The sequence below is a fragment of the Ailuropoda melanoleuca genome, chromosome 2, assembly GCF_002007445.2.
Source record: "Ailuropoda melanoleuca isolate Jingjing chromosome 2, ASM200744v2, whole genome shotgun sequence".
NCBI classification, from domain to species: domain Eukaryota; kingdom Metazoa; phylum Chordata; class Mammalia; order Carnivora; family Ursidae; genus Ailuropoda; species Ailuropoda melanoleuca.
Window position 1 is genome coordinate 174849198 of NC_048219.1, and position 27851 is coordinate 174877048.

At 33.8% G+C, this 27851-nt stretch overlaps 1 protein-coding gene across 5 annotated transcripts in view; it reads right to left on the reverse strand.

Moving 5' to 3' along the window:
- Positions 1–27851, reverse strand: part of ERBB4 (erb-b2 receptor tyrosine kinase 4) — a 1065595-nt gene that overhangs the window by 436267 nt on the left and 601477 nt on the right. The window lies entirely within an intron of this gene.

Below are 27851 nucleotides of genomic sequence, written 5' to 3' on the forward strand. Positions count from 1 at the left end.
AAGGCAGACGCTTAACCCGCTGTGCCACCCAGGCGCCCCTAATACACAATTTTAAAAATGCATTGAATTCTCCTTAATCTTAAAAAAAATGATTACTGTATGTATAGCTTTTATATTGAAAAGATACTTAAAATTAAAACTCTTTCAAAGGTAATGAGGCCTAAAACAGCTCTTCAAATTCAATCTGGCCATAATCTTCCAAGGAAGGCCCAACTACAAATTATAATTTGTTATGACAAATAAAAGAAAAATGAAACTCATGTATTATACAGGAGAGAGGCCAAAGGTTAACATTTCCCCTCCCAGGCCTGAAATGAAGTCAATAAATGAATCTCTGAAGCTTTCATCAGAAAAGCTGGATCTTTAGTGAGAGTGAAGAAAATCTATTCTGAAATTGAACTCATTAAAGAAACCAGATAGAACAAAGAATAATGGAAGATCTGTAGAGAAAATAAACTACTGCTCTGATTTTGTTTAAAGTCTGGAGTGAGTTTCACCGTCTTCAGTCACCCTGACATAGGAAGCAGCATTACATCAAAAACGGTTCTTAATGAAATGTCTGTAAGTTTCATGTCAGTACTCTAATATTGAAATTTATCTTTCAGTATTGTAGAGAAAGGTAAATTATAGGAACAAATTATCTGCCAGTTAGAAGAATCTAATGATGGGAGAATTAAATCTGATTAATACATTTTCTATAAATTGCATATTTTTACTAGTTCAAATTATATAAAGCATGGAAGACAAGCAAGGTGAAAATACGTTTCCAATTTTATTGCAAAGCACCATGAATTCTTCTTTAGATTATGTCTTCTTAAGCATTTGCTCTTTATTCCTTCATTCTGAAACTCATTACTTGCTGGTATCTGTATGTCTTCTTCCTCACTTTTTCTGGTCTTAATTCAAATATACCCTTTTAATCAGACTTTAGTTTTCCATACTATCTAAAATTATGAACCCCACCCAACCAGTTCCTACCTTTTTCCTCACAATTTTCTTACCCGTAATATCTCTCTTTGCACTGAAATATTCCAAGAGAGTAGGATTATTTTTCACTTTCCTTAAACCACTATATTCTCAACAACAAAAATAATGCATAGCACATGGAAGACACAATAGGAATTTGTTGATATAAAAATGAATAGGAAAGAAACCTAGAAAATAATCATATGTTAAGCTAACTGGAAATTCAAGAAGTTCGGAAGAAGAAATAAACATGAACTCACTGATTTTTTTTTTTTTAATGAGTATGAAGTTTCCTCAAAAAATTAAAAACAGAACTACTATATGATGCAGCAATTCCATTCCTGGCTATTTATCCAAAGAAAATAAAACATTAATTCATGAAGATATATGCATCTATGCGTGTGTGTTCATATTCATAAGTTCAATGAGATACTTGTCATTACTATATTACTACATGCTTCCATGTCATTACTACATGCAATTCCATTTTTATTCTATTATGTTTCATTTACGTAGGTAAAATTAACTAAATTCACTCCACAAACCACTGGTGAGCTATGATGCACAATTTGAAGAAAAACAAATCTGCTGAAGGGGTTTAAATCTTTTGGCATGACTGAGTTATAGCCCAGGGTAATAATAGCCTTATTTAATGAAACTGAACTTTCGTTGGCGATTCTGCGGCAGTCATAGAAAATTGGAGTTATCTCATAATATTAAGAGTGAGTAAATGCTATTTCAATTTTCAAAAAGGATGGGGAGAAGTCATATTTCATAAACTACATCACTGGGTAATAGGCTAAGATGGATAATTTAAGGAATCATTTGAGAACACAGAGAAAAAGAAATAGTAATTGCTAGTGTCCAACATAATTTCTGTAAAAATTAATCAAATCAGACTAACCTCAATTGCCTAGTTGCTAAGCTAGTATATCAAAGACAGTTAGTACAATTTTGAAAGGCATAAGAAAATAAAGGATCTGGTCATTCCAATGACAAGGATAACCAGGTGTGGTCAGTAACCCTGCTTCCTTTATTACCAGATACACAATTAGATTATGTTTCCCAGTCTCCCTTGCAGTTAGGTGGGACCATGTGACTAAGTTCTGGCCAAATGAATATGAGCTGGAAGTGATACACACTGCTCTCAGACTGACTCTACCACATAAACCAGAACTATTTTCCAAACCCTCTCACCAATTTATGACACTTAAACAATGGTCCCTTTCTTTCTTACAGTGTCAAATGTTCTCTCTCATGACTTTTAGCACATCAGCACACAAATATAATACTTCCCATATTAATATATCCATATTTTTAATATCATGTCTCTCTAGATTTTTCTCTACTGCTCTGCTCCCTTTATATCACAGTTTCACTATAGAATTATTATTATTATTATTTTTAAAGATTTTATTTATTGATCTGACAGCCAGCCAGCAAGAGAGGGAACACAAGCAGGGGGAGTGGGAGAGGAAGAAGCAGGCTCCCAGTGGAGAAGCCCGATGTGGGGCTCGATCCCAGGACTCTGGGATCATGCCCTGAGCCAAAGGCAGATGCTTAACGACTGAGCCACTCAGGCGCCCCTCATTATAGAATTATTACACTCACTGTTTGCTCTATGATCCTTTGTTTGTTGAACTTATTCCTTTTTTTAAATTTTCAATTTTTGAACTTATTCCTTTTTTAAAAAGATTTATTTATTTTAGAGGAGAAAGAGAGAGAGAGCATTGCAGTGGGGGAGGGACAGAGGCAGAGGGAGAGAGGGTCTTAAGCAGACTCTGTGCTAAGTGCAGGGCCCAACCCAGGGCTCGATCTCATGACCCAGGGATCATGACTTGAGCCTAACCATGGACATTTAACCAACTGCACCACCCAGGCACCCTTTGTTGAACTTATGCTAACCAAGATTTTTACACTTGCCATAAAACAGCTCTTATTAGCATCACAAATGACCCATTGCTTAGTCCATTGTGTATTTTTTCTGTCAGTCTCTTCCTACTTGATTTCTCATAAACAGGTGACATTTGCCCAGTCTTCATTTGGCTTTCAAGCACTACTCTCTTGTTCTCCTCACATCTACCTCACTAGTCACTCATTTAGCTTCCTTTAGTGTTCCACTTCACCTCTCTATTGCTGGCATGCCCAAGGTCAGTCATTAGATTCCTTTTCTCTACACTCACATAAAGGTCCTCGTCAACTTCATGCCTTCAAATGCCAACGATACACAGATGACTGATGAAATAGATGTCTAGCCCAGACCTTTCACTGCTTCCTGAGTGATTTTGTCTAACAGGCATCCCACATTAACAAGTCTGAAACTGAACTCCTGGTTCTTCTCTTTAACCCTGAGCCTAATCAATTTCTCTTTGGTAACTGATAACTTCATTTTTCCAGGTATTAGAAGAAAAAAAAAGAAGAAAGAAAGAAAAGAAAAAAAAAATACACGTAACCCTCTTTGACTACACTCTTCCACACTTTTTAGTTAGTCCATCAGCAAATCTTTTTCCTTCAAAATGTAGCTGCTATCATCCTGGACCAAGTTTTCCTTATCTTTTATCTTTTACTATTGCAGTAAGTTTCTAACTGGTTTCCTTATTTCTACCTTTTGTATCTGAGGTCATTCACACAGAAGCCCAGGTAATCTATCTAAGAATTTTTAATCTTAAGAGGCACTTCAGTGGCTCAGTCGGTAAGCATCTGATGATTGAACTCAGGGTTGTGAGTTCAAGCCCTGTGTTGGGCTCCTGCAGGGTGTGGAGCCTACATTAAAAAAGAAAATTATAATCTTAAGAAGATTGGTATAATAATAATATCCAGAACTGTTCTTTTAAATGGCAATCAGATCATACGTATCACTTTCCTAAACTTTATATATATATATATATATATATATAAAATCTTATAAACTTCATAATATATATATAATATATATATAATCAATGCAAAAAGACTGTTTAACATGCCACATTAAATTTAAAGATTTTGGATTGAGTTATTTTTTTAGAATAATTTTTAAAAAGCTATTTTTCAACAGCAATCAACATACCAATGGTATTTGCTATTTGAAGTCATAATCTCATCACAATTTATAATCTTATTTATTTGGCCTTGTGAACAAAATATACAGAATTAATGTGCTTAGCCAAATCTGCCTACCTGCTAGAACACTACCTTGGGGATTTAGCAATAATTTGAAGAGTGAAATTTCTTCAGCAATATATACTGTATGCCCTATAATGATATTCTCTTAATATTGTATAAATTATAATATATAATATATATACAAAATATACTTGACATTATATAAGCACTAAGTTTAAAACTCCTTAATGCTATTAAGATAGCATTAATAAAATAAAAAACAAATATAAAGAAAAAATTATATAAGTACACACTCTAAACAGTATGCTTTACCATAGTCTTACAAAAACATACATGTACACAATTATATGAACCAAATATGGATTTAATTTCATGAAAGTATTCCCATATTTATCACATGTTAAACCACTCTAAAAATAAATTATTCCTTGCTGCTGCTGGGGGTTCATAGATATTTAGCTAAGCAGGAATATAAATAAATTAAACAATAGTATTTTACCTTTATAATGATGCGCACGAAGGACTATTTTCATCTGGCTGTAAGATCACAAAGCGTATTTGAAAAAAAAAAAAACTCCATAACTAAAGTATTCTTCACAAAGTGAAAAATCAGAAGCAAGTATATGGAAACAGATCTGCAAAATTTGGCTCATATATCCATTTCTTTTTCCCATGCTAGCGCCTCTGAATTAGACCCAGAGGGACATCTTTCCTTGCCCCTGATTCAGCCTAAAGATAAATAATGCAAAGGATCTACTTTTACTTGTCTGACTCAACCCTGTTCTTTAAAAATACCTTTTATCTATGGTTTTTTTTCTAACAGACATAATAAACTTTTAAACGGAGAGGTCATATTAACACCTTTTAATATATAGTAGCTTTCAAAAGGCTAAAAAAATGATGTTAAAAATTATTTCTATTTTCCTTTAAACTGAATTATGTCTTTATCTTTTTGATGTGATATCACCGGTCTTCATCTACCTCAAGTCTTCCAGAGGAAAGTTTTTAACGTAAGGTAGTTTGATCGTTTTGATAAAAACACTGCATAAAGACAATGAGTGGACTAATGACTGAATTAAACATGTTATTTCATTGGCATTTCTCTTATATTTAATTTGTGCCTTTAGCACAAAAGAATTAGGAAATTACCTGAAGTTCACTGCCACAAATGATATCATAAAGGCATAATAAATTTTCAAGTGTTTATACATTATAAATGTAAGCTACTATGTATCTGACAAAAGCGATTTGTATAAAAGTATTTCTAAAACTATCTGACATCTATTCAAAAAGCATTTTCTGCACTTAAATTAAGACAACCATAGAAATTTGCTAACCTTTCATGACACAGTGACTTAAAAATTTTCACCATTTGGCTCTTTTGTAATCCTAAGAGCAAACAGCTCTCTAACATTTTCAGGATCATTAAATTAAAAATGATAAGAAAAGAAAATCATTAACTAATTTATATTTCTCTTCTAATGGGAATAGAATTAGTAATTACTTTTGCCAGTGAAACATCCTGTAGTCAGTCACTTGTGTCGAAATCACATGCCTATCATTCAAGGTATGGGGCCTACTGACCTTAAATTACAAACTCATGATGTATTTGTAGACGGGTATTAACACAAGAGACATAGCATCTTTAAACTTAACCATCCAACCTATTATTCTTAAATTTCCTTTTCCTATGCAGCATTTACCTTTTTTTTTTCTTTGTATGGACTTCCACCACATTTGGTCTAATACCTTATATATTGTACCACTCAATAAATATTCACTAAATTATCATGTGAATCCATTTGGGCATTTGAAAAGAGATGAGAAGCAAGACAAAGCTTATATATTCAAGATTTATTCAAAACTCATGAGATTCGTGGAAGTTCTAACAATCAGCCCTTAAAACTGAAAGTTTTATCTGTCAGAGGACAATTTATAAGCACACAAGAAATTAATTCTTTTTGTGATTCACCTATTGTCTTTGTTAAAATGACTATAGAATCTATTGTTTGAAACTTTTTAAGCTACCTTCATTTTATCCACCTATTTCCTTAATAGCATTAGTGGTCTAACTGCCTTCTTAAGGTCATATGTCTTTTATTTCACTTCTAAAATCATATTTTAAATTTAGATAATGCACCCATCAGTAACATTTTGTATGACATTTATTACACTTTTCCTATTAAAAGTTGAAATGAAGAGCAAGTTAGCAGACTGTTATCCTTAAATAGAAATTATGAAACCACCCACAAAGCAGTTTATAGAATTTTTTAAATGATATACTTTTGCCAAACAGATCTGCAAATGGCACACTCTGGGTTTCTATAGTATTTAAATTTGATTAAAAAATTGTCTACATCTCCATTGACATGAGTTGCTATAATTTATTTGTTGTAAAATAAATTTTTAAGAAGGGCTCAAGACCAGAACCCTAGTTCATCTCCAGGATTCCTTAATAGAAAAGGCAATATCTCCGGTGACTTGAGTTTACAAGAAATCATCATTTATTTTTCTGAATTATAGATTGCTATATCTCTAAAGATAGTGGCAGGATGCAACACAAGGTTGTTGTCAAATCTAATATTTCTGTTTTTCTTGACAACCAATCAAGTGCTATATTATTGGTGAAAGATTGCTCCCTGTTATTAGGTAAACAGAAATGTAAACTTAACCAAACTTATTAACTTATATTGTCTACCTCAAGTAAGCTGCTTGAGCCCTCCTGTTAACAACCGGAGCATAGTCTTAACATCATCAGCAGCAGGCAAGGTGCCCTATGCCTATTCTCACAGAAGGGGCTGCTCTGCACACACTAATCCAAGGCCCGAACTTTCCATCACCGATAGTATTCCAAATATAAACACCCAAGGGCGAGAATGAACCCTAAACTGATTCCTAAACACAGGGCTCATTTAAGAAAGAGAACTTCAAAAAGTCAGTGGCTCTTATATTCTTAATTAGAAATTCTCCTCATCTTAGCTGGGATTTCAGAGTACATCAACACAGAGAAAGCAGTTGTTCCCACATCTTAAAATAGAATGGATTGAACATTTAACCTTTCTGCTGCCCAGTCAGGGTCTAATGACTATTTCATGTTTAAACACACACACACACATGCTTTCCATTTCGCATTTCTCCTAATATAATAAAACATAGATAGCAGTAAAACAAGCTCTTTGAAAGTCAGTAATTAGAGAAAAAGGTATTTGCAGAAATATAAAAGAATGATGTCAACTAATCAAACTCAAATTTTCTGTTAAAACGTCAGCTTTACAAAGTAACTGTATTTTAAGTGATAACCCTTTAGTCAAGTATTTGGTGACTCTTTAGATTATTCATGATGAGGGATAATTACATTTTCTAATCCCGGTGTTATATTTAGCAACTTACTAAGGCTCTATAGAGGACATGAACTCTTAGGGCACTTAGAATGACTGTGTCTCCCCAAGATTTGTCACATGTTCACTGTTTATAAGAAACCTCGTTTATTTACTAGATACTGCCAATGCCTCCTCCTAGCAAGATAAATCCCATTACTGAAGTTTAATCAGCAGGATTGTCCTAAATGTAGTGACATTTTCTATTTTCTCAAGAAATATTTATAGGCCTATTACTTCTTCCATTTTAAAGTTATATATTAGAATTCAAGAATAGGTTTCAAGCCAATATCTCAAATCTGAACTGGAATGACTAAAGGATATCCAAGTTTTTATGTACAATGTGATCATATTTACCCCTTCCACTGTGAATGGGGTGAGGAAACAAATGGTTATTAAAAATCAACTAAGCAGCTCAGTTTGGTTTTATAAATATTATATACTCAGATATTTATTTTGAAATAAATTTGGATTTCTTTAGTATTTTTCTTTTATTTGGGCAAGCAAATGGGTAGAAATGATGAACAATAAAATAGGCTGCTTTAACAGGGTGGAAGGATCATATTCTTGATGCCTAAAACCCGGAGTAGGTGCCTTAGTTCTTTTCTTTGCTGTCCCTGTGACCTTGGGTGATTCACTTAGCCATCCTTAAACTGATTTTATTTACCTCTTATAGTTTTTGCTCTCTTTTTATAGAGATTACATTCTGTAAATGGGCATTTTCTGTGATAGAGAAGAGACCGTCTGGTAAGTAGATATATCAGCTCCTGTCCGGGAGCATGACAGGTGCATGGTGTTACACTGTGTGTGGGCGCTGATCCTGGCAGGAATAGTGAGTGACCTGCTGCTGGAGCTCATGGAGGGGACCTGAAGGAGCGCTCCAAATATCCTTCTGCAAGCATTACCCACCTGGGGAAGTTTCTCATCCAATGACTGCCGAAGGATAACTGTCATAACTGTACTTTTCACCGTGGCCTTCTCACCACTTGCATGATGTTTATCCCATATCAAGATGCCATCTGTGGTGTTTTCCCACATCATCGTCTCAGAGGTTGAAGGTATTGCACATAACGGGAGTATTTATTACTATGAACACATCTGGCATTTTTGGAATTGTCAAAGAAAACTGACAGCTCCCGTAGCCTATAACTTTTTTCTACATTTGCTCGCCCTTGATATTAAAACTCCAGTTGATATGGGCACTTGTAGAGATAAACACAGGGTACCATATCAATGAGCATCATTTGTAAAGGCAAAGGAAAAAGAACAGTACTTAATGTATATGTAAATTTTTCTCTACAGAAATGCAACCTTTTGGAAATGGATGGACACGAGTACAGAATATTGTGTGGCTGTATAAGAAATTAGGTACCACCTCAGTTTGATTTTTGTTATAAATTTTCTTAAGTTTTGGAATTTACAAAATAGATTTTTTTTTAAATTAGAAAGCTTCGCCAACCTCCAAATTCATATACATGCAATTCCCTCACTCCTCTTCAGTATTGTTTTGCTTATTTGTAGGCTTAGTTTAAATGTCTGATGTCTTTGTTGGACAATATATGTTTCTTTGAAGGCAGAAATTGGAATGTGTTTATCTATGTGCCCCTACAGTGATTTTCCCCTTATCTTGCAAAAGCAGTCAATAAATGTTTATTAAATTATAAATAAGTAGAAATTGTTTCTAATGGAAAGGTCTAATGGCATTTTAAGAGTTTGTTGTTTTTTCTTCTAACACTAAACATTTCAGCAAATAAATAACAAACATTTCTACTATCTGCAATTAGTTCTGGTGAGAGATTTTGTCCCTATTTCACACCGGATAATACTGCACAACATATTTATTGATATGTAAAAGCTGACATATAATAAAGTGATTACAAAAATAATTTAAGTATAATACTATTTTAAACTAAAGTATCTGTTCTATTTATGCAAAAGAGGAAAAAAAAGCTGTTAAATTTTCTAGAAAGTTTGACTTCTTTCTTCCATCTCTTTCTGCAAATACTTTTGAATACCTGTTGCAAATCAAGTGTTGAAAAGCAGATTTACCACATTAATAAATGAAGTCTCAAAATTGAGTAAATTTCCCTTTATGTATTATCAGACTATTACGGACTAAAAAACATCATAGATTACAGAGTTATATATTTTAATCAATAATAATATAACAGCTAGAAATAAGAGCAACAAAGAGAAACAACTCTAATTAAAACCAATTCTGAGAGTTTAAGTGGTTTTAAACTATATTTAAAACCAATTATTTTTTTGTTATTTAAAATATACCTTAACTACTGGTTTTTAGGAAAATAAAAGATTTAACTCAGTGAAACTAATTATCTCTGTAATTTCAATCCATGCACCGTATTTTATTGAAATATATTAAAAAATAATTCTATTAAAGTGTCTTCCAGAACGCTTCATATATAACACTGCTATTACATCTTTTGCTCTCCTCTTTCACTTTTTATTACAATAACTTACAAGTCTCTTTTCCTCCAAATCCCCTGCAATTTCCCCTCACTTCATTCTAATCAATCAGATTCTTGAGTGCACAATAAATGTGATCACCCACAGTTCCAAGAGCATTATTTGGATAGGCTGCCGATAATTAATCATTATGTGATTAATTAAAACAATAAAAATAATCTTTTTATTTGCAACTTTATTTTAGAAAGGTTAATTAAACATATGGAATGAAGATACATCTTAATGTCCCATAGTAGTTGGCCAAATTTGATCAGCTTGAATTAATCCCTGGAAAGTGATCGTGGGGACAAAAAAAAAAAAAAAAAAAGAGGGAGGAATTTAGGTAAAATGTAAAATTCCAATTCCAGATAAATAAGTTGCAACAGAAATCTCACCTTGAAAGAAAGGCCAATTAATTGGTGCCAAATACATGAAATATCAAATTCTGTGTCTTCCATTCATGTGTGGAAATGTTGATTTCTAAATATCCTTCATATACTTGGATAAATAATTTAAGTTTCATACATAGTTCCTATTGAAATGGGTACTCAATAAATATGTAGATAACTGCCTTTGTTAAAACAAAAAACAAAAACAACCAGACAAAAAACTCAACACAGAACATAATATTTTATCCATCTGTGGCACTAATTTAATTTTTCTCCTAAACAACATATTGATCAGAAAAAAAAAAGTTAGTGTTAAAAATATCTATCTTTTGCTCTGCAGCACTGATAACATAAAATGAAAAATAGCACCTTTACTTTAAGTTCATCTTCTTGGTTGTATGGATGACCAGGTTTAACAAGAAAAGAAACACAACTGCCAATATATCCTAGAGACATGTTTTTCATTATATCAAACAGATTTTAAATTGCTAAAACTCAAAGCGAGTTGGAGAATAAAATGACAGCACATCAAATTATTAGCTAAATATAGTCTATAGGAAGAATATTCTAAAGAGAAGATGGGCCGTTTAAAGATAAAGGAACATTAGGGTCAGCCACTGATGTCAAAGGCAAGCAAATCCCATTCCAAGCATCCCAGATAATATGCACTAATAGTGGGTTTGGCTGGATTCAGGCTGATGCAGGTGCGTGCTCAGCAGCTGCAGAGGCTGCACGCACGCTAACACACACACACACACACACTCACACTCACACACACAGACATGCACACAGAGCATAATATAAACTAACTCTCGTGAAATGTAGAGACTGGAAAACTGTAAACAGAAAACTCAAAAAGTAATAAGCTCATATAAATGCTTGAATACTAACCCTCCATCTCCCTGGGATTGTTTAACTCATAACAGCCCAAGATTTTAAATCATACAATGGACACATACTTAGCCTGAAATTCTAGGAGGATCTTCTTTCTCCAAAATACTTGCTAGCTGTTAGACCTTAAGTATCTTTCCTAATTTTTCTTCGCCTTAGTTTTCTCCTTCTAGAACAGTTTAATTTATCACAAATGCTTTTTACTAGGGTTACATACGGGCATAATATGCGCATATAAAATAGTACAGTGCTTGACTCACAGTGCTAAATAAATTTTAATTAATACTTGATCAATATGATGCCACAGTGGAGTAATGGTTTTGGTGAAAAAGTAAAACACAAAATTAAGATCTGTTTTATTATTACAAATCTTACTTGAATTCATAAAAGTATACTTTTCTACTAATTTTCTAGTTATTCACTGTATTTATTTTACTAGTTTTAATTAAAACTAAACAATTTCACTGTAGAATATGTAAAAGAAAAGTAGTTCCCAAATCTACTTTTTCTATGTCAGACTAAAAAGATGTGGTAGTCACTGACCAACAGAAAACAATTACACTGCCTCACAAATGCAGAATTAGCATTTATGGAAAGACAGGTGCTATTGTAGATTAGACAGGAATGAAGTGAGGCAAGTTCTTTGTTTTTTTGTTTCTGTTTTATTATCAGAAGTAAACCCAGAAGGATCCTCACAGATGCTATAAGAATCACCAACTCAAGCAAATAGCTTACCTTAGTTGAGAAAATAGTCAAATTATATTAAACTTTAAAATGTTTGTTTCTTATTATATTAATCACAAACTTAGTGGCTTTAAACAACATATTATTATTTTACAAGTTTGGTTGTCACAAGTCTGAAATGGGTCTCACTGGGCTAAAATCACGATGCCAGCAGGGCTAAATTCCTTCCAGAGGTGGTGGAAAGAACCTGTTTGCCTTTTTCAGCTTCTAGAGGTTGCCTGCATTCCTTGGCTCCTGGACCCTTCATCCTACCTATGTTTGGTGTGCTTGAGTAATAGCTAAGAGGATGAGGCAAGTCTGGCTGGGATGCAGAGAGCAGAGAGGGGTGGGGGTTGAAGATTGAGGTGGAAAGAGGAGAACATGTAGAGCCTTATGAGTTATTTAACTAGGAGTGAGGTATATCTGAACATAAGAGTCTGACAATTGGAAAAGCAACACCACACTTGCTGTGTGCGGAATAGACTATTGCAAGGCAAGGTCAGAAGCAGGAAGACCAGTTTGGAGGCTATTCTAATAATCCAGGTGAGAAGTAAATGTAGCTGGAACAGTGGGGGAAGCAGGGGAGGGAAAGAAACATATCAGATGGATATTTTTTAGAAATAAGGGGCGGCAACATTTCCTGGTAGAAAGAATTTAAAGTCAGAAACAAACAAAAAAAAAAGCGGAAAGAATCTTAGACAACCCCAAAATTTTTATCCTGAGCAACTGGAATAATATACCTCACATTTACAAAAATGGGACAAACTATAGGGGAAGCAAGCTTAAAAGGAAACATCAAGAACTCCATTTTTGGACACATTAAGCTTAGAGATACTTATGGGATATCGGCTATCAGATAACCACTGAGACTCCATCAATAGTCATTCTTTCCTCCTTAATAAATGATCTCCTGAGTTTTATCTGGGCATATTTCTCAGTCTTTCTCAAAGCTTGATTTGGCTATGACTTAGTCACAGGCATTGGAGTGTAAGAGAAGATTAAGTATGCCAGCTCTGGATTGTGCCCTTCAAAGAAATATATGTGTGTTCCTCTTGTTTCTCTATTCTTATCACTAAATGTTAAGAGCTGTCCTACCAACCCCGATCATCTCCATCAGAGAGATAAACTGATACATGGCTCATGTCAGTATATTTTGGGGTCTCTCTTTTTATAGCAGCTTAGCTAGTGCTTAACCAAATATAGCATCTAAACAAAGATATTGACTAGGCAGCTGGCTACTGTACTATATAAGTCTGTGTTCAGGGGAGAGTTCAAGGATAGAGACATACAAACAGGAATCTTTAGCATCTAGATGGTATTTGAAGTCAGGGGACTAGACAAAGTGCTGATGTCTAGCATTTTCTTCAGACAAAAATCAATTTTCTCCACATTCATGTATTTACTTTATGACGATGAAATAGGCACTGAATAGCATGGCTTTGCCTTGATTTTTCCCTTTGATTGCTACTCCTCAGAATCATAATACAAAATACTGGAAGACATACATACATATCCATAAAGCCCAGAGTACGAAAGTGATCTTTTACCTTGGAAGGAGGGCAAGTCACCTTATTTTACTATTCATTATTCTACTATACAGGGAGGGACCAGACTTATTTTTCTGTTCTCCTTGGATATTTAGAATTACAGTTTTAGTGATAAATCCCATGGACTTCCGTCTTCAGAGGTCACATATGGAAGAATATAGACGGCAGAGATTTTCTATTTGATCAGGTAATATGTACTTTTAAAGTTAAATCTGAATGACTTAGGCAAAGTTTTATCTTTCTAGAACCCATCAAATCCCACAACTCTCCATGGCGTTGTTCATCATTCCGAATCACACTTGAATATAATTGAATTGGCACTGATAGGTTTTGAGTTTGGGAATGTAGGCTAAAAATCTTCTCCTTGGAAGAACGGAACGGAATCCTTATGCAAAATGTTATACAGCATGTTTCACCTTGCAAATATGTTTACTTTGTACACATCAGCCACTGAAATTTTATAGTGAAACGTTATAGCCTAAATCGATGCATCTTCCCTTCTCTCTTTACTGAAGCATTGGGAAAACAAAACAAAACAAAACAAACATACTTACATTGTGTATCACTTTATACAGATAGCATAAGAGAGGGAAGAATTAGAGTTTCACCAGACTGAAAGCCAGGGTTTGAGCTCTGGAAGTTTCAATAGATCATGAAAGGTTAAGGACAACTTGGGTATTGATGACTATAGGCATAAACATTTTAGGATATTACAGTTATAGTGACACTTTTGTCTTTGAATTTATGTTATGTAACTACCTAAACTTTCCTGACATTAATGTATCTGTTGAAAACCTTGTATCTTGGGACTACAGAGTATAGTACGGGGATTTGTTTTCTCCTCTAGTAAGGGACACTGGAATTAAAAACTATTAAACAGATTTTCTCCTTAATATTATACTCATGATTTCAAATCTATTAGGGATTTTGGCTCACAAAGTCTTACTTAATAAAGTCTTTCAATAATCCACTATGGGAAAAGAATCTATACAATTAAATAAAATCCCAGACATAGCTTATTGTGTATCAATGTGTGTATACCAAATGTATATGAATAAGTTTTATTGGGTCATGAATCTGAACACCAACTGAATAGGGTTCTTCCAAGATTCGCCCAGCATTTTATGAAACCTATTATTCTTATCTGACATTATTGCAGTATAACAGACCACAGTGACATTTGATTACATTCTGTTTTATTATTGCTATGTAGCAAATTGTTCTTACCAGTAAGTGATAAAAATACAGAGGCGACTGTAGTACAAACATGAAGACATCTATTCCCCTTTCTGTGTGGTAACAGTATCCGGAAGTGTATGAACAGCATAGGCCTGGCCTCTTTATTTAGCTCATCTTGAAATAATGGTATCAAAAATAGAGAATGCATATGTTTTACAAGGTAAATAAAAGCACATTTCTAAGCTAATAAAAAAAGGAAAAATGTCATGCTTTAGCTATTTCATCTGTAACTTAAAGACTGACCAGAAATGTAAAATACTAACTAAAAATTAAGTTTCTATCCCATGAAAATTAATAGAATATTGTAAGCACATAAGCAATTTATCCTCAATACTGATATTAACATATGCTTACTTTGTTATGATGGTATGCCATGTATTTGTAGTGGAAGAATATTCTCTGCAGTAAATATCCAGAAACTATTTGAAAGTCATATATTTTTCCATTTCTCTTTTTGATAAATATCTCCTGGCAGTGAGGAGGTTTAACAGTGTAGATTTGATTTATGTGCTCAATTCCTTTAATAGTTTTATTTTTTCATGATTGCTTAAAGATTATGATTATATATATCCATACGTATCTCAGTGTGGGTCTGTGTTTCTCTGTCTGTGTGTCCATTATTTTTCCATTTCAGTACTAGGTGTGAGGGGAAGATAACTAAGATTAACTAATCAGAAAGTCTTAATTTAACTTCCAGTTAATGTATTTTCCAAAGTCTGGAAACTACTCCTTACCCTCCTACATAAATTAACTTAGTAATTTTAAATGGTCAAATCTTATAGAACATTGGCTTACAATTTGATTCTGCTTTTCCAAGAGTAATAGCAGTTTTAACCTTCTCGTCATGCCACAAAACATTATATTCAGATTTTGTTATTCTGTTTAAACCCATTTCCCATTATCGAGATGGTAACAGCATTGGACCTATGTCACTAAAATATATTTAAAATTATTTCATAAAGGAACAATAGGTCTCTATCTCATGTCTCTTCCCCTTCTCAAAGAAAACTTTTACTAAAACCAATGTGACTATATTCTTTATTTTCTTCATACTTGACAAAACAGAGTAGTGCCAACCAAATTGAACCATTTCTTGGTAATAACCATCATCCCTGTTTGGGAACATCACAGCCTGAAGCATCAAAGTTTATGAGAACAAAATACATTTATTTTGTTACAGATTTCCAACTATCTGTTTTCACTAGAAAATGACTCCATAATTTATGTGAGTAAGGAATATTTGCAGCTTGCTGTCTGTATTACAGAAACATTCTAAAACGGGTATAAGCTAAAAATGAATGTTAATTTGGAGAACTCCATAGACTGTTTTCTAAAGTGAGTTTAATTTCTCTGATGAAAGGATGAACATCTTCATTTGGCTATTTTTCACAATTCAGCACATCAGTATTTTATTAAATATTCTTTGATGTCAACATCTGTTTAAATGACTACAGAAGGCAATGTAAAATCAAAATAAATACTATGGAAGGGAAAGTGGACCTAAATGGTTAAAGTAAAAACAGTAAAGAAATTAGGAAAACAGTTTAAGATACTGCTTTATCCTCTCTCTCAGCTGTGCAACCACAAAATTAAGATACAAAGTGACCTCATGAGGCTGTTGTGAGGAATAAATCAGGAAATCTATGTAAAATATTAAACATAGAGTATGCCCTTTTGAGAATAATCAATACATGATTTAAAATATATATATTTTTTATATATTTAAAATATTTTTTTAAAGCAATAAAATACTGCATGGTAGAACAAAAGTGGAACCAGACTGGGAACTACTCATTACCCACTCCAATTGGCTATTCAGTACAGAGTGTTCACATATGAGGCTTTTTTCTTATTTGTAAAATGAGGAAATTAAATGCAATCATCTCTAAATCCCTATGAGTATATAAATTAGAAAATAAACCAAACCAAAAGTTTTCTTTAAGATGAGATTTAAGGACATAAAATCAGAAAGTTTTAAATGAGAAAAGAAGTAGAACAATGGAAAATGAATAACTTAGCAAAACTTTATAAAGGAAAATTAGAACCAAATAGTAAATGGAGAAAATAAAGAAAAGCCGTGAAATACACAAGGCCAAAAGATATAATCTGATAGAAGAATGATACAAAAGGCCTTGGCATAAGAAACAAAACTTACACACATGGAGCCTGTGCAGGCCAAGCTGAAAGATCAATAATGAAAACAGATATTCAAAAGAGAAAAAAAAAACATGAATAATAATACATTTGCCAGGAAGCCAAGATACAGAAGTGTGAAATTACATGTTGGTGGAGGATTTCCTTTATGTGACCTAAGTTTTCTATATGTCAATAGAAAAAGCATAACCACCTTCTCCTCCTCCTCCTCCTTCTTCTTCTTCTTTTTCTTTTTTTAGCAAAGGTCAGCTTGTCTTTGGGATATTATTCAATAAATCCTTTTATAATTGAAGTAAATGAAAACTTGGAATCAGCCCTGCATTCATACTATGAATTATAAGTCTTAACATATTGATTCTTATATAACAATCAGAGCTATTAAAGGCCCCTGATTAGTCAGGTCAGCTATTTTTTAAATTTTTATTTAAAGTTTCTCTTTTCGGGACTTCGATAATTCATTAAATATTCTTCAAATAACTACAACACAGCCAGAATGTTCAGAGATAGAGGGAAATTAGACACATACCTGCCTTTGAGGAGGTGTTAATCAAGTAAGTAGACAGATATGAAAAACTGTTATAGGTAAGATGATAAAGATATATGTATAGAGGTAAATGTTTATAAAAATGGAAATAAACACATGAGCAAAGTTGCACATAAATATAGTAACATACATAATTTACACAAATACGATCCAAATAAAATAATAATTTGAAACATAAATTTAATTATCTAAAGCCTACATGTTTCACTGTTTTAAAAAAAATTTTTTTTACAATATTGATTGATAATATCCCCATAGTTATTTTATGGAAGGGGAAATAGAACAGAGGGTAAGTGGCTTTTTTTTTTTTTTTTTTTGGTCTACAGAACATGTTAGCATGTGCACTCTATGTAAAATCTCAATCATGTTTCCTTGGATATCGTCTATCTTTATATTAAAGGTTTCCAAGAACTGTGGTGAACACAACTGAAAAGGTTAACCTGGAGAAGAGACAAAGACTGGAGCAGAAGACAGAATAATATTGTCTTCCTCTCTGATATAGATATATCTGTCCAAATATGTCAATCCTAATTTATTTCAGCTCTTCAGATTTATTACTAAATATGAATAATCATTTCTTATAAAAACTTGGTTGTTGTTGTTCTTCTTCTTTTTTCTAATATGGCTTTTGGTACTTAGATGAAGGTGGTGATACCCTAGCATTCCTTGTTGGCTAATTGCTTATTTTTTCCAGCTCAGATTATACCATTTTCTCACAGCAATCACTATTCCCTTCAATAATGATCTTAATTAAAATGCCACAATAATATTTTATCCAATATTAAGTTATTTTTAAAGTTTCATTTAACCATCCTTTCATCAGAGACTTTACCACATACTAAATATTTTGTTTTTAAATAACACCTAGCAATCAAACTGACAAGAGCCCAACGTATATATAGAAATCCAACATTCTTATTATTTGCAGAACAACTTCTTTCCATGAAATTCATATCCACTGAAATATACAATTTAATTTAGTTGTATATATCTAAAATACTATGAACTGACCAATGGTACTAATTTACCTAGTTTAAGTAATAATCATGAAAATGATAATAGTAACAGCAACATTAAAAGTCAATGTACTAACACGTCTTGATATCTTCCTATTCTAAGATCTGTACTAAGTATTTTAAAAATATTAACTTATTAATTCTTCAATGCTTTGAAGGTTTTTTTTTTACTAAGAACCTGATCAAATTATACACAAGATATTTAATAGTAAACTAAATTTATACTGTATTATGTGCTTCTATAATTTCATTTATTCAACTATTCAAATGTAATCAAAATTAAATATGATTTTATATAATTTCTACTAAATTAAAATATCTAGAATGCTATCATCTCTATTAGTGGAAATAAGCAAAGTTTATGCCATTGAATGAATTTGTTTTTAAGTAGTGAGGTTAACGGGAATACTTCATATTAATGTATAGATTTTTTATAAGCAGAAGAAAAATGCAAATAGTGTTAGACTATGTTATATAAAATTATTATCAAGAACCTGGAAAGTAAAAACAAAAACAAGATATCGTTTTCATTCAACAAAATGGTTAGAAATTTTAGGGTCTTATCTAAGTTAAACATTAACAAAATTATATACATTAATGATACAGAAAGCATTGGAATAGTATGAAGCAAAAATATGCAAACGTTGAAATATATTATCTCATCTATTTCTTATACATGTGAATCTGTTTAACCATTTTGCAGTGCACTTTGAAAGTATCTGTTAAAATATAAAGTGCCTAGGTACCAATTTTCAACAGGGATTCTAGGGTAATATCTACACATGTGCTTAAGGTGTTTTTAAGAATGATTAAGGAGAAACACTGGAGATAAGTATCCTGGTGATGAGAATACTGATGATGTACTTATACTATGGTATATCGATACAACAAAATATAGACTGCTAAAAGGAACCAGGTAGATCTGTATGTGTTAACATTTAAGGATTGCCAAACCTGTTTATGAAAATAAAAAAAATAAAAATTATAGTTGATACTAGAGTTTACCTCTTAGGAGGGTCTCATGACTGAGTGAGGAGTTGTCAAGGATGGCATGAGGATCCTAAAGTCAAGCCCTCTGTAAACCTCCCACTAGGGATAGATTAGGATTTAAGAACAATAAACTGAGCTGAAATGTCCTCAAAAGGTTTGGATTTTCTGAGTGGCTTGTTTCTTTACATTAACTCTAGATTTTTAGATTTTTCTGAATGTAGTTATTATCCTTTTCTCCTTCCCATGATAGGGTCACTATATTTCTCAAAACTTCCCACAGTTACTCCTTTCCCAATAAGTAAGTAGCAAAACTCCAGCTGGGTTTGTGACTTATCACACTTAAAATTCGGTTTCTCATAGGGCAATTTCCATAGTAATTAACATATTTGTCAACAATAGAGAATAATAAATCCTCCCTCAAAAGTCCCAAGATCTTCCAACTGAGAAAAACATGTTAAATTGGGGAGCAACTCCTTATGTGAAGGAAGACAGGAAAAGGGAAAAAAAAAAAAAACTTCTCATTTCCATTTTCCCTTGTAATTCATCTTCTATCCCACTCTCCTACTGCACAACCCCAAGACATGGAATATAAGGGCAAAAAACTAATTACTTATTCAAAAAATTATCAGATACTCTTGCAAAGAAGGCTAATGGGGCACCACGGTGGCTCAGTTGGTTAAGTGTCCCACTCTTAATTTTGGCTCAAGTCATGATCTTGGGATCCTAAGATCAAGCCCCAAGTTTCTCTACACTGGACATGGAGCCTGTTTAATATTTTCTCTCTGCCCACCCCCTCCACCTCCATTTAGCACACATGCTCTCTCACTCTTAAAAAAAAAAAAATAGAAGAGGCTAAGGGTACACTTGGGTTTAAATCTGAACCAACCACTTACAACAGTGTTGGGCATGCTTTTTAACCTCTTGATATCTTCATCTATAAAACGTCCTAATATTTTTACCATTTTTAAATGAAATAAAATTTATAATATTCTTGGCTCTATGCCTGGCTATTTTTTTTTTACTAAATAAGTTTTAAAATATACGTTCAAAACCATTTGCATTTTCAGTGGACGGGCTATTTTATAAGGATTTATAAACTTCATATAACATTCAATATGATAGTATCCCCCCAAATTATAGAGTCACATGATATCATAGAGGGAGAAATCCAAAAGCAAGCCAGCAAAATAGATGTTTATGCCATTGGATGGCATAGCAGTCACTTAAACAAAAATTAAAGACAATAAAAGAATGGGTGAAAATAACATAAATGTATAGGAACATGCCGAGTGCTTATTTAATCCTGTCAGGTCTCCTGGTATGTATCCGCTGGGGCTCCCAACATGGAAGAGTTTAAAATTGTCACTGACCACAGGAAGGATTAGTACCTTTTAATCTTTTTAATCCACGACATTAACTGTTCAGATTTTATCAGGCATAATATGAAAGTGATTAGTGCTCAGACTCCTCAGAAGTGTGGAGTTGTTTATGATTCCATTTCCAGGCACCGTCTGTGATAAACAGATCTCAGAGAATAGCTGGAATAGGGCTGAGGCAGGCAATTCAATATGTAGGCATACTTTCATATGCTTCAAAGAAAAATTTCATGACCTCTGACAAATCCATTGATCATAATCCTGGAAAATAATATCTACTCTGCAAAATCTTCCTATAAAATACATAATATTATAAACAATCACTAGTCTTTTTGAATTGTTCAAAGAACTACTCCGTTTTACTTAAGGACCTGTCTCCGTGTGTGTGTGTGTGCATATGACTGTGTGTGTATGTGCGTGTGTGTAATAGATCATAACTTGATTTAAGCTTGGTTCTAAATTAATCCACTGTGGTCCAAGGACAAAAATCTGGCAAAAATTACTATTGTCTTAAAAATACAATTGACGTAAGCATTGACATAAAAATGTCATTTGCTTTAATTTACAGGCAATTATATAATAAGGAATGTAGTCAAATATGTCCAGCTCCAAAATAGTCCTTCAGGCTTATTGAACATTAGGAAGCATAATGAATTTGTTACTGAACTCTTACATTATGCTATAGCTTTCGCCTTTAAAGATATGCAAGTCAAGATTATCTTTACTGAATATTTTCATTTTCACTCCCAAAATTGAGCCAATGTACATCATCCTTTCTCCTATGCTACATGATAGATCTCATGGGTTTTAACACGAGTATCTACTCACGCAGTGAAATCCTGAAATGTGTTACATTTCATTTTGAGCTTCTTATTACCCCCAACACACAATTAATTATTTTTTGAAATCAAAGAATGTAAAACCTGTAACTCAGAGTTCCTGACTGGCTTAGTCAGTAGGGCATGTGACTCTTGATCTCAGGGTCCTTAATTCAAGCCCTACATTTGGCGCGGAACCTAGTTAAAAAAACAAAAACCGAAAAACTAAACCCAAAACCCTACAACTCCAACATGAATGCATTAACATGGCACATTTCAACCTTGACTAGAACACTGCAAGATGAGGTTGTCAATATACTACACAAAACCCCTCATCTGTACATGGTAAACACTTTTAAATCATTTGGAAAACAAAAAGCTAGTAGCTGCTATTAGTAAGCTGTTGACATTTTGGGGGGAGCTGTGACTTCTTTTACAGTGTTCTGACTATAATTTTGAACTGACTCAAGCCTATGAGCTTTTATATGCCTGCAAATTTTTCTTTTTCTTTTGTACTTGCAGGGTGATATGTAATTAGAGAGTACTTTTTATCACCTCATGTACAGATCCCTCTGAACATGATTATGATACAGTACAGAGTACAGAGCTTCTGAAAATACATATTTTGTATTTTTTTCTTAATATTGAAAAGTTTTTCATGGCACATTACAATCAACCCAAAAGTATATTTTAAAACACAAATGAATACGGCATTTGATATAAATATGCATTTAAGATAACCAATATGTTTTTGCCTATGTGAGAAATAAGTAAAAACTTTGTGCCAACCTTTCTTTTTAATCATCTTGTTGTATCTTTTCTCATATTCTGTTTCCTGATAAACACTGTCACTTCTCACACACATTACTAAAATCAGTTCCATTCCTTGCATAACGTCAAATCTTTAGATTGAACTTCGGTTGTATTGTGAATTTCTTTTACTCACAACTTCCCTTTCCCCCCTTTCTTTCTTGTCATTAGCCATCATAATATATATCTGGGAAAGTAACCACTCTTCCTCACCAGTATGATCCCCTCATTCCATAAGTACACCTTGGAGTGCTGGACCTGATACTTTGGATTGGGTCTCTGAAGAATATGAGCTGAGAACTGGGATAGGATGAGTCTTGTTTTTGAGAGAGAAAGCAAATAGAAAGGATCAAAACTGAAAACAAAACTAAACAGACTGCCCAACTGATGTCTAAGTCTAAAAATCAAGTTAGAAAGACCATCCATCTCTCCATCTACCTATCCAGTTAACAAATTTCCATAACATCAATGAATGAGAGAGAAAAAGTCCCTGTTCTCTTCAAGTAAACATTTTAAGGGAACAAACACACAATAAACAAGTTAAAATAAAATAAATATTATTCCTTAATTCAAAAAATAAATCCATAAATAAACAACAACAAAACCATCAAATAAAGATAAGGGCTATGAATGAAATCAAACATAATTTTTGAGTGACCAGTACAGAGCGAGGGAATGGGTGCTGGGTTATTTTAGATAGGATTTTCAGAGGAGGTCCCCCTGGGGTCATAATTATTGTACTGAAAATGGAATGATAAGAAGGAACTTAGAGGGGTGCCTGGGTGGCTCATTCGGTTAAGCATCTGCCTTCAGCTCAGATCATGATCTCAGGGTCCTGGGATTGAGGCCAACAATGGGGTGTGGGGGGCTTCACCCTCTTCTTCTGTCCCTCCCCTCCCCCATGTGTGCATATTTTTTCTCTCTCTCTCAAATGAATAAATAAAATTAAAAAAAAAAGAGGGAACCTAGATTACACTATCTTGAGGGGCACTGCATAGGATTGTTGAATCATTATATTAGATACCCAGAACTAATATAATACTGTATGTTAATTTTACTTCAATTAAAAAACAATAATAATAATAAAAGAAGGAACCGGCCACGGAAAGAGTTGGACAAAGGAAGAACAGTAATTTACTATCTACTACCTTATTTCATCTATTTTAAGGTACACTTTTTTCATATATGTCTCTCTAAAACTGGGGTGCATATTATAATTGCTACTAGCCAGACAGTAGTCATGAGTTCATAGCAGTTCTCTGCACATGGGTGAACTTCCTTGTTATTTGTGATGGTATGATGGCACAATTTCAATGCCATGATTTTTAAGCCAAAAAACCATTTAAGGACCATTTGAGAAAGGATAGGAGTTAATAGGGATTTGTTGTATAAAAACCTCACACTAACACCATCTGGTGAGATTGAGAAATCACAATCATCTACAAGGCATAAACCTTGTAGAATGGCAACAGTGTGGAAGAATATTTTAAGAACTAGATTTTAGTGCTCAACCAATTCTCTGATGGCCCAATGAAAACAAATAGTTGAAAAGTGACCATAAGGGCACCAGGGTGGCTCAGTCAGTTAGGCGTCTGACTTTGATTTTGGCTCAGGTCATGATCTCACGGTTATGAAACCGAGCCCTGCCTAAAGCTCTGAGTTGGGCATGGAGACTGCTTAAGAGTCTCTCTCTCCCTCTCCCTCTGCTCCCCCCTTTCATGGGCACATGCATGCTCTCTCTCTCAAAAAAAAAAAAAAGTGACTATGGGTTAGATTATTCCAATGGAAAATCTTACAATTACCTTAACCAATTTATTTTGATCATTTAAAAAATTTTTATGTATGCACAAGAGTGACATGATAAAAATTATGTCTAAACTTCTAATATTAAAAGGCCCTTTGAATATGTGACAAAGTCCCAAGTTATATGAAAGAATTGTATTACAGTTTAACTGTCAACATTTTTTCCTATTTAATGGTACATAAAATAACAGTTCATCTTAAAATTGATGGCATCTTTTTTTAAGATTTATTTATTTATTTTGGGGGGCGAGGGGCATAAGGAGAGGAAGAAAGAGTCTTAAGCAGGCTCTGAGCTCAGCATGGGGTCTATCTCATCACCCCAAGATCATGACCTGTGCCAAAACAAAGAGTCAGACACTTAACCAACTGTGCCACCCAGGTGCCACCAAATTGATGGTATCTTAATACTGAGATCATTGCTCTTTCCAAAGATCTGCCACAGATAAGTGAGTAAGGCAGACATGATCCTAGCATTTACAGGGTTTTCACCCTAGTAGAGAATAGAAAAAAAGTATAACTGAGTAAATTTAATAAATTGGTAATTACAAGCTGTGATAATTACTACAAAGGCAACAATAAAAACAATTATGCACATTTATATAAGTGTGTACCTGAAAAATGGGGTGGGTTGATGGATCTAATTGAGATGTATGGGGAAGTATAGATTGTTGGGGAAAGCTTGTCAGAGGTTACACTCTAAGTCTGTAACTAAGATTTGAAGGAAGAGTCAGTCATGCAATGGGTTGTAGAAGAGTATTTCAAGGAAAGGAAAAAACATATACAAAGTAAAATGTTTGGGGTATCTAGGAATCGAAAAGCCTGGAAGACCGATTAGCTGAAGAAAAGAAGGGAGAATGGCATGCAAAGTTTGGCATTTGGCGAACTGCATGGGAGGCAGAACGTTCAGGACATTGTAGACAGCATTCAGAAGTTTTTATTTTCCTATAAGTGCAAATGGAAGGTATTTTGATGGCAGGAGTGACATCATCAGAACTATTTTAAAAAGAACACTCTGGATACCCTCAAGAGGCTGGGTTATAGGTGGGCAAGGGAGACTAGAAGACCAGTTAGAAAGTTACTGCAATTGTATAAGTGAGAATAAATGATGGTTGAGACATGGATAGCACCAGTGGAGATCAAGAAAAAAACTGGATTCTAGGTCCAGTTTTAGACAGCCATAAGATTTACCAATGGATTAGATGGAGACCGAGGAGAAATAAAGGTGACTTTGAGGCTTCTAATTCAAGCATTCAAATGTATGATGATACCAATTTCTGAAATGGTAAAACCAAGAAGGTGAGAAATGAGGATCAAGAGTTAATCTAGAACACATGTTGGTCATCCTATGCAAATTCTACATGTACACTTATATTTATGAATCTGAAGCTCAGGTGAACTCTGATATAGTACTGAACTTTTTTGTAAATACATAAGTTAGCACAATATCTGTAGGTCTAACAGAGGAGGATGGGTGTGTCAAAGAGACTGAGCACAACACATCTTCAGAGGATATCCATCCAACAGAGGATGCATAACATGGAGACAAATGATGGGATATGACATTATCCATTAGATTTTACAACATGGAGTTCACTGGCATTCTTGAAAAAAATAATTTGGCTGAATACTGTGAAAATAGAATGGGAGAAAATGGTAACACCTAATTCTGAATAAATTTGGCTGTTAAAGAGTGGACAGCCACAGGGAAATCCAAAGAAAAGAGTTCTAAAGTGCAAACACTAGGCAAGGCTTAGGGAAGTAGATCTTAATGAGATGGGAGGGGAGAGTATATCTTTCACTGTCTTACCAAGCAGTAGGAAATGAAAATGTCCAAATGAAGCTAAGAGGTGGTATATAGACATAAATCTTCTCCTGAATGCCCACAAGTAGACCTGGCTTTTTAAGAGTTACTCATAACCTCAGTTTTAAACTGAGCATTATTCCGGTAAGGAGAGGTTTTATCACATTTGCCATTCTCATGGAAACCCCATTCTAGGTTCTTCTCTCTGGGCTCCTATTAAAAGATTTTTGGAAAGGCTTGCTCAAACTGGTTCTCTACAGTCCAGGCATCTTGAGGCTTCTGGGAGGGACACTATTACATATACCAGACCTTGAGAAATGACACTTTTGGCTTTTTAAGAGTTACTCATAACCTCAGTTTTAAACTGAGCATTATTCCGGTAAGGAGAGGTTTTATCACATTTGCCATTCTCATGGAAACCCCATTCTAGGTTCTTCTCTCTGGGCTCCTATTAAAAGATTTTTGGAAAGGCTTGCTCAAATTGGTTCTCTACAGTCCAGGCATCTTGAGGCTTCTGGGAGGGACACTATTACATATACCAGACCTTGAGAAATGACACTTTTGTGACCAGATAATTTTCCAGGGATTAGTGTGATAACAGGGAATACCATTAATTTTCACCTAGAAAAGGTTATATTACATTCATTATCCAGTAAAATTTAGATAATAAAAAAGGAAAGGCAGATAAAAGATAGTTATCAATTGAATATTCTATATAATATTTCATCAAGAGTACTAGATACATATTAAGTTGATCAAATGAATGTAGTGATTTGCTACACATTATGTTTAGACAGGTGAAACAAAGTGATAACACCTCATGGTATACAGAGAGAAATAGAAAAACAAAAACAGGGGTGCCTGGGTGGCTCAGCGGTTGGGCGTCTGCCTTCGGCTCAGGGCGTGATCCCGGCGTTCTGGGATCGAGCCCCACATCAGGCTCCTCCGCTATAAGCCTGCTTCTTCCTCTCCCACTCCCCCTGCTTGTATTCCCTCTCTCGCTGTCTGTCTCTGTCTCTGTCGAATAAATAAATAAAATCTTTAAAAAAAAAAACAAAAACAAAAACAAAAGACATCGTGGACAATCATGTGGGGTACGAGCAGGAATAAGTTGATAGTATGCCATAGAATAAGTAGATGATGGTCAGATAGCTAAGAGTCACATATCTATAGTAATAAAAAATGACATAACTTACATCAGCTCTTTTAATGTAAAGGAAGTGAAACAAAAGTGATCTTAAAGACAGAAAAAGGGACAGGACTGGGGACTCACCTTTATCCCCATCCATCAGTTTCTCTCTCTAAGCTACCATTACTTCTAAATCTTTGCATGAAAATACTTTTTTCTCTTTTCATGGCATTAGTAGAGTGTTTGAGCTTGAGAGGGTGGCTAAAAAATTGATAAATAATAACCACTTAATGACAGCACAAATATCGTGAAGTTTCCTTTACATGACATAATCAATAAAAGTCTCCAAGTCAAAGGCAATAATAAAGCTTTGAAAGTCAAGTATAGTTGGAGATAATTTGCTATACACACAGGGAAAATATACTAATATCAGCCATCTAGTTGGTAGAAAAATACTCCCTTATAAAATCTTCCTTGCTAAACCAGCGCTAATATTAGTGAGATTTTTACCAAGAGATAAACCTTAGAAAGAGTGACTTGTTATTTTTGTCAAAGACGTAAACACTGCCAACCTATTCCTGCTCTTGTTATTTTTGAAAGATGCAATGAAACCAACTGGAACTAAAATACAGCTGATTTTTACAATTACATAAATAAATATGCAGTGATACTTAAAATTATCTGAGATTATAATACTTTTTGTTTTA